At 39.2% G+C, this 8,418-nt stretch overlaps 1 non-coding gene across 1 annotated transcript; it reads right to left on the bottom strand.

Moving 5' to 3' along the window:
• Positions 1–2,025: 2,025 nt before the first annotated feature.
• Positions 2,026–2,133, bottom strand: LOC112782102 (small nucleolar RNA R71). Its single transcript, XR_003192841.1, has one exon. It is a non-coding gene; the product is annotated as a small nucleolar RNA R71 (small nucleolar RNA).
• Between the last annotated feature and the right edge of the window lie 6,285 nt (positions 2,134–8,418).

Raw genomic sequence — 8,418 nt, 5'->3', positions numbered from 1 at the left:
TTGCTCGAGTTTGGACAACTGACGGTTCATCTTGTTGCTTAGATTAGGTATCTTTTCTTCAGAATTTTTAAGAATGAATTCTAGAGTTTTAAGGTGATGTTCCCACCATCACAAAAGCTAATTGATTCTCATCAATTTAGCTATTGAATGTAATGTCCTGCTGAAGCTTGGCCAAACATGTCTAATCTTTTTAGACTGAAGCTTTAGACTAACATTGCATGATTCCTGGAATTCTTATTAAAAGTTTTGATTCTCTTTATTTTCTTTTCCATATAAGTTTCGAAAATCAAAAAAAAAAATTTATATAATCATAAAAATAAAAAATATTTTATGTTTCTTGTTTGAGTCTAATATCAACTTTTAAGTTTGGTGTCAATTGCATGTTTTTATTCTTCTTGCATTTTTCGAATTTATATATATTGTTCTTCATTGATCTTCAAGTTGTTCTTGATGATTTCAGTGCTCTGATCTTTAAATTCTCTTGTTTTGTGTGTTTTATTGTTTCTCATATGCATTCTAAATTTGTTAGTGTCTCTTATATGAAAATATTTTCAAAATTGTGTCTTTTCAAGTCAATAATACAGAGAATTGAAGATTCAGAACATCAGCAGAGAAATCAAACAAAAAAAGCTGGGCGTTCAAAACGCCCAGTGAAGAAGGAAAACTGGCGTTTAAACGCCAGCCAGGGTACCTGGCTAGGCGTTTAATGCTAAAAAAGGTAGAGATTTGGGCATTAAACGCTAGAATGGGCACCATTCTGGGCGTTTAACGCCAGGATGACACTAGAGGGAAGATTTTGTTTTTAATTCACATTTTTTTCAAGTTTTCATAATTTTTCAAAATCAAATCTTTTTCAAATCATATCTTTTCAATCATATCTCTTTCAAAATCAATTTCTTTCCATTTTATATTTATTTTTACTATTTTCAAAAATCCTTTCTTCAATTCAAGATTCACTTCAAAATTTTCATGTTGTTACTTGCCTATTAAGAAAGAATCAAACTTTAAATTTTAGAATCATATCTTTTAATTTCTTGTTAGTCAAGTAATCAACTTTAATTTTAAAAACTTTCTTATTCTAATTTGATTTTAAGTCATATCTTTTCAATCACACCCTTTTTCAAAATTAATTTTCAATCATATCTTTTTTATTTCTAATTTCAAAATATTTTTCAAAAAATCACTTGATTTCTTTCCCAATCTTAGTTTTCGAAAATCATCAATCAAATTTTCAAAATTTCTTTTAATTATTTCAAAATCTTTTACTTTAATTTTCGAAAATTCTTCCCCTCTTCTCACATCCTTCTATTTAAGGGACTAACACTCCTCCTCAAGGTGCAATTCGAACTCTATCCCTCTTGATAAGTTCGAATTCTCTTCTATCTACCTCCTCCTTCTATTCTTCTTTTCCTCTGACACCTCAAGGAATCTCTATACTATGACATAGAGGATTCCATACTTTCTTGTTCTCTTCTCTTTCATATGAGCAGAAGCAAAGATAAAGGCATACTTGTTCAAGCTGATCCTGAACCTGAAAGGACCTTGAAGAGAAAGCTAAGAGAAGTTAAAGCACAATTCTCTCTAGAGGGCCTAACAGAGCTTTTCAAAGAAGAAGAAACCATGGCAGCTGAAAACAACAACAATGCCAACAATGCAAGGAAGGTCCTTGGTGACTTTACTGCACCTACTCCTGATTTCTATGGGAGAAGCATCTCTATCCCTGCCATTGGAGCAAACAACTTTGAGCTTAAGCCTCAATTAGTTTCTCTAATGCAACAGAATTGCAAGTTTCATGGACTTCCATTGGAAGATCCTCATCAGTTCTTAGCTGAATTCTTGCAAATCTGTGACACTGTCAAGACCAATGGGGTTGACCCTGAAGTCTACAGACTTATGCTCTTTCCTTTTACTGTAAGAGACAGAGCTAGGACATGGTTGGATTCACAACCTAAAGAAAGCCTGAACTCTTGGGAAAAGCTAGTCAATGCCTTCTTGGCAAAGTTTTTTCCACCTCAAAAATTGAGTAAGCTTAGAGTGGAAGTCCAAACCTTTAGACAGAAGGATGGTGAGTCCCTCTATGAAGCTTGGGAGAGATACAAGCAATTGATCAGAAGGTGCCCTTCTGACATGCTTTCAGAATGGAGCATCATAGGAATCTTCTATGATGGTCTGTCTGAACTATCCAATATGTCATTGGATAGTTCTGCTGGAGGATCTCTTCATTTGAAGAAGACGCCTGCAGAAGCTCAAGAAATCATTGAAATGGTTGCTAATAACCAATTCATGTACACCTCTGAAAGGAATCCTGTGAATAATGGGACAACTCAGAAGAAAGGAGTTCTTGAGATTGATACTCTGAATGCCATATTGGCTCAGAATAAAATATTGACCCAACAAGTCAATATGATTTCTCAGAGTCTGTCTGAAATGCAAGCAGTAACAGGCAGTACTAAGGAAGCTTCCTCTGAAGAAGAAGCTTATGATCCTGAGAACCCAACAATGGAAGAGGTGAATTACATGGGAGAATCCTATGGAAACACCTATAATCCTTCATGGAGAAATCATCCAAATCTCTCATGAAAGGATCAATAGAGACCTCAACAAGGTTTCAACAACAATAATGGTGGAAAAAATAGGTTTAGCAATAGCAAGCCTTTTCCATCATCTTCTCAGCAACAGACAGAGATTTCTAAGCAAAGCCACTCTGACTTAGCAACCATTGTCTCTCATCTAATCAAAACCACTCAAAGTTTCATGACTGAAACAAGGTCCTCCATTAGAAATTTGGAGGCACAATTGGGTCAGCTGAGTAAGAAAATTACTGAACTCCCTCCTAGCACTCTCCCTAGCAATACAGAAGAGAATCCAAAGAGATAGTGCAAGGCTATAAACATGTCTCACATGGCCGAACCTGGAGAGGTGGAAGAGGCAGTGATTCCTACTAAGGAAGACCTCAATGGACGCCCACTGACCTCCATGGAGTTCCTTAATGAGGAACCATGGGAATCTGAGGCTCATTTTGAGACCATAGAGATTCCATTGAATTTACTTTTGCCATTCATGTGCTTTGATGATTATTCTTCCTCTGAAGAGGATGGAGATGTTACTGAAGAGCAAGTTGCTAAGTACCTTGGAGAAATCATGAAGCTAAATGAAAAGTTATTTGGTAATAAGACTTGGGAGAATGAACCTCTATTGCTCATCAAAGAACTGGATGACTTGACTAGGCAGAGATTACCTCAAAAGAGACAGGACCCTGGAAAGTTCTCAATCCCTTGTACCATAGGCACCATGACCTTTGAGAAGGCTCTGTGTGACCTAGGTTCAAGCATAAACCTTATGCCTCTCTCTGTAATGGAGAAGCTAGGGATCATTGAGGTACAAGCTACAAGAATCTCACCAGAGATGGCAGACAATTCAAAAAAATAGGCTTATGGACTTGTAGAGGATGTCTTGGTAAAGGTTGAAGACCATTACATCCCTGCTGATTTCATAATCTTAGAAACTGGGAAGTGTATGGATGAATCCATCATCCTTGGTAGACCCTTCCTAGCCACAGCAAAGCTGTGATTGATGTTGACAGAGGAGAATTGATCATTCAAGTGAATGGAGACTCCCTTGTGTTTAAAGCTCAAGGATATCCCTCTGTCACCATGGAGAGGAAGCACGAAGAGCTTCTCTCAATACAGAGTCAAACAGAGCCCCCACAGTCAAACTCTAAGTTTGGTGTTGGGAGGCCACAACCAAACTTTAAGTTTGGTGTTGAACCCCCACATTCAAACTCTAAGTTTGGTGTTGGGAGGTTCCAACATTGCTCTGAACATCTGTGAGGCTCCATGAGAGCCCACTGTCAAGCTATTGACATTAAAGAAGCGCTTGTTAGGAGGCAACCCAATCTTTAACTATCTATGTTAAATTTCTCTTTTCTTTTGTTATTTTAGGTTTTCTGTAGGTTAATGATCATGTGAAGTCACAAAAACAATTGAAAACTCAAAAACAGAAGGAAAAATAGAATGAAAAATAGAACACCCTAGAGGAGAAACTTACTGGCGTTTAAACGCCCAGTCTGGCACCATTTTGGGCGTTTAACGCCAGAAATGGGCACCAGACTGGCGTTTAACGCCAGGAATGGGCAAGAAGCAAGCGTTAAACGCCAGAAATGGGCAGCGGCTTGACGTTTAATGCCAGGATTGGCAGAAAGGGGCGTTTTGCACACCACTTGGTGTGGTAAAAGCTAAGGCTTTTTGTTTTTCCATAACCATTTATGGCACCAAAGGCCGGAAAAACCTCTAGAAAGAGGAAAGGGAAGGCAAAAGCTTCCACCTCTGAGTCATGGGAGATGGAGAGATTCCTCTCAAGGGTGCATCAAGACCACTTCTATGAAGTTGTGGCCAAGAAGAAGGTGATCTCCGAGGTCCCTTTTAAGCTCAAAAAGGGCGAATATCTGGAGATCTGACATGAGATCCGAAGAAGAGGTTGGGAAGTTCTCACCAATCCCATTCAACAAGTCGGAATCTTAATGGTTCAAGAGTTCTATGCCAATGCATGGATCACCAAGAACCATGATCAAAGTGTGAACCCGGACCCTAAGAATTGGCGTACAATGATTCGGGGGAAATACTTGGATTTTAGTCCGGAAAATGTAAGGTTGGCATTCAACTTGCCTATGATGCAAGGAGATGCACACCCATACACAAGAAGGGTCAACTTTGATCAAAGGTTGGACTAAGTCCTCATGGACATATGTGAAGAGGGCGCTCAATGGAAGAGTGATTCAAGAGAAAAGCCGGTTCAACTAAGAAGGCATGACCTCAAGCCCGTGGCTAGGGGATGGTTAGAGTTCATCCAACGCTCAATCATTCCCACTAGCAACCGATCCAAAGCTACTATAGACCGGGCTATCATGATACATAGCATCATGATTGGAGAGGAAGTGGAAGTTCATGAGGTTATATCCCAAGAACTCTACAAGGTGGCAGACAAGTCCTCTCATTTGGCAAGGTTAGCCTTCCCTCATCTCATTTGTCACCTTTGTAATTCGGTTGGAATTGACATAGAGGGAGACATTCTCATTGATGAGGACAAACCCATCACTAAGAAAAGGATGGAGAAAACAAGAGAACCTCATCAAGAGCATGAGGAAATTCCTCATCATGAAATCCCTGAGATGCCTCAAGGGATGCATCTTCCTCCACAAAACTATTGGGAGAAAATCAACACCTCCCTAGGAGAATTAAGTTCCAACATGGGACAACTAAGGGTGGAGCACCAAGAGCATTCCATCCTCCTCCATGAAATTAGAGAAGATCAAAGAACCATGAGAGAGGAGCAACAAAGGCAAGGAAGAGACATTGAGGAGCTCAAGCACTCCATAAGATCTTCAAGAGGAAGAACAAGCCGCCATCACTAAGGTGGACCCGTTCTTTAACTTCCTTGTTCTTTATTTTCTTGTTTTTCGAAAATTATGCTTTATGTTTATCTATGTTTGTGTCTTTATTACATGATCATTAGTGTCTATGCCTTAAAGCTATGAAAATGAATCCATCACCTTTCTTAAATGAAAAATGTTTTCAATTGAAAAAGAAAAAGAAGTGCATGAATTTCAAATTTTAAATCAGTTTAATTATTTTGATGTGGCGGCAATACTATTATTTTTCTGAACGAATGCTTGAACAGTGCATATTTTTGAATTTGATTGTTTATGAATGTTAAAATTATTGGCTCTTGAAATAATGAAAGGAAAAAGAGAAATGTTATCTGATGATCTGAAAAATCAAAAAATTGATTCTTGAAGCAAGAAAAAGCAATGAAAAGCTTGCAAAAAAAAAAAAAAGAAGCAAGCAGAAAAAGCCAATACCCCTTTAGACCAAAAGTCAAGGGTGAAAAAAAGGATCTAAGGCTTTGAGCATCAGTGGATAGGAGGGCCCACAGGAATAAAATCCTGGCCTAAGCGGCTAAACCAAGCTGTCCCTAACCATGTGCTTGTGGCGTGAAGGTGTCAAGTGAAAACTTGAGACTGAGCGGTTAAAGTCGTGGTCCAAAAGCAAAAAGAGTGTGCTTAAGAACCCTGGACACCTCTAATTGGGGACTCTAGCAAAGCTGAGTCACAATCTGAAAAGGTTCACCCAGTTATGTGTCTGTGGCATTTATGTATCCGGAGGTAATACGGGAAAACAAAGTGCTTAGGGCCACGGCCAAGACTCATAAAGTAGCTGTGTTCAAGAATCAACATACTTAACTAGGAGAATCAATAACACTATCTGGATTCTGAGTTCCTATAGAAGCCAATCATTCTGAACTTCAAAGGATAAAGTGAGATGCCAAAACTGTTCAGAGGCAAAAAGCTAAAAGCCCCGCTCATCTAATTAATACTGATCTTCATAGATGTTTTTGGAATTCATTGTATATTCTCTTCTTTTTATCCTATTTGATTTTTAGTTGCTTGGGGACAAGCAACAATTTAAGTTTGGTGTTGTGATGAGCGGATAATTTATACGCTTTTTGGCATTGTTTTTAGTATGTTTTTAGTATATTTTAATTAGTTTTTATTATATTTTTATTAGTTTTTAAATAAAAATCACTCTTCTGGACTTTACTATGAGTTTGTGTGTTTTTCTGTGATTTCAGGTATTTTCTGGCTGAAATTGAGGGACCTGAGCAAATATCTGATTCAGAGGCTGAAAAAGGACTGCAGATGCTGTTGGATTCTGACCTCCCTGCACTCAAAGTAAATTTTCTGGAGCTACAGAAGCCCAATTGGTGCGCTCTCAATTGCGTTGGAACGTAGACATCCTGGGCTTTCCGGCAATATATAATAGTCCATACTTTGCCTGAGATTTGATGGCCCAAACAGGCGTTCTAAGTCAGCTCAAGAATTCTGGCGTTTAACTCCAAAACTGGCACAAAAGCTGGAGTTAAACGCCCAAACTGGCACAAAAGCTGGCGTTTAACTCCAAGAAAAGTCTCTACACGAAAATGCTTCAATGCTTAGCCCAAGCACACACCAAGTGGGCCCGAAAGAAGATTTCTGCATTAATTACTTATTTATGTAAACCCTAGGCTACTACTTCTCTATAAATAGGACCTTTTACTATTGTATTTTCATCTTGGTTCTTCGGGTTCCCTCTCTGGGGCCGAAGCCAATGACCACCATTATCACTTTTGTATTTTCAACGATGGAGTTTCTACACACCATAGATTAAGGTGTGGAGCTCTGCTGTTCTTCATGAATTAATGCAATTACTATTGTTTTTCTATTCAACTCAAGTCTATTTCTTCTCCAAGATATCCATTCGTTCTTCAACTTGATGAATGTGATGATCCGTGACACTCATCATCATTCTCACCTATGAACATGTTCCTGACAACCATCTCTGTTCTACTAGCAATGGCTTGAATGTGTATCTCTTGGGTTTCTAATCTAAGATTGGAACCTTCGTGGTATAGGCTAGAATTAATGGCGGCCATTCCTGAGATCCAGAAAGTCTAAACCTTGTCTGTGGTATTCCGAGTAGGATCTGGGAAGGAATGAGTGTGACGAGCTTCAAACTCGCGATTGTGGGGCGTGTGACAGACGCAAAAGGATCAATGGATCCTATTCCGACATGATCGAGAACCGACAGCTGATTAGCCGATGTTATGACAGAGCATCAGGACCATTTTCACTGAGAGGATGGGATGTAGCCATTGACAACGGTGATGCCCAACATAAAGCTTGCCATGGAAACGAGTATGAATGATTGGAAGAAGGCAATAGGAAAGCAGAGGTTCAAGGGGAACAAAACATCTTCATATGCTTATCTGAAATCCACCAATGAATTACATATGTATCTCTATGTTTATTTTATGTTTATTTTCATCACCTTAAACTCCATAACCATTTGAATCTGCCTGACTGAGATTTATAAGATGACCATTGCTTGCTTCAAGCCGACAATCTCCGTGGGATCGACCCTTACTCACGTATGGTTTATTACTTGGACGACCCAGTGCACTTGCTGGTCAGTTGTGCGGAATTATGACAAAGTGTGATTCATGTTTGAGAGCTCCAAGTTCTTTGGCGCCATTGTTGATGATCACAATTTTGTGCACCAGTCGTACGCATACACAGAGAGAAACTGAGATTGACCGACCGGCCGACAACCATGCCAAGTTCATGGCAGTGATGACCAACTTGGCTAATACCATGGAGGCGAATTCTGCTGCGACTTTGCAAGCTGTACAGAGATTGGGTCAACCGGCGGGGAATGAAAATGGAAATGGGTATGGAAACAGAAATGGAGACGGAAATGGTAATGACTTGGGAGGTGCTCTAATGGCTTTGGACTTGTTTCTCAAAGTTCATCCACCAACCTTCAGAGGTTCTACCAACCCTACTGAAGCAGACAATTGGTTCCAAGCGATGGAGCATACGTTACA

The sequence above is a fragment of the Arachis hypogaea genome, chromosome 19, assembly GCF_003086295.3.
Source record: "Arachis hypogaea cultivar Tifrunner chromosome 19, arahy.Tifrunner.gnm2.J5K5, whole genome shotgun sequence".
NCBI classification, from domain to species: domain Eukaryota; kingdom Viridiplantae; phylum Streptophyta; class Magnoliopsida; order Fabales; family Fabaceae; genus Arachis; species Arachis hypogaea.
Note: the sequence above shows the minus strand (reverse complement) of the source record. Positions and strands in the feature narration are given on the sequence as shown.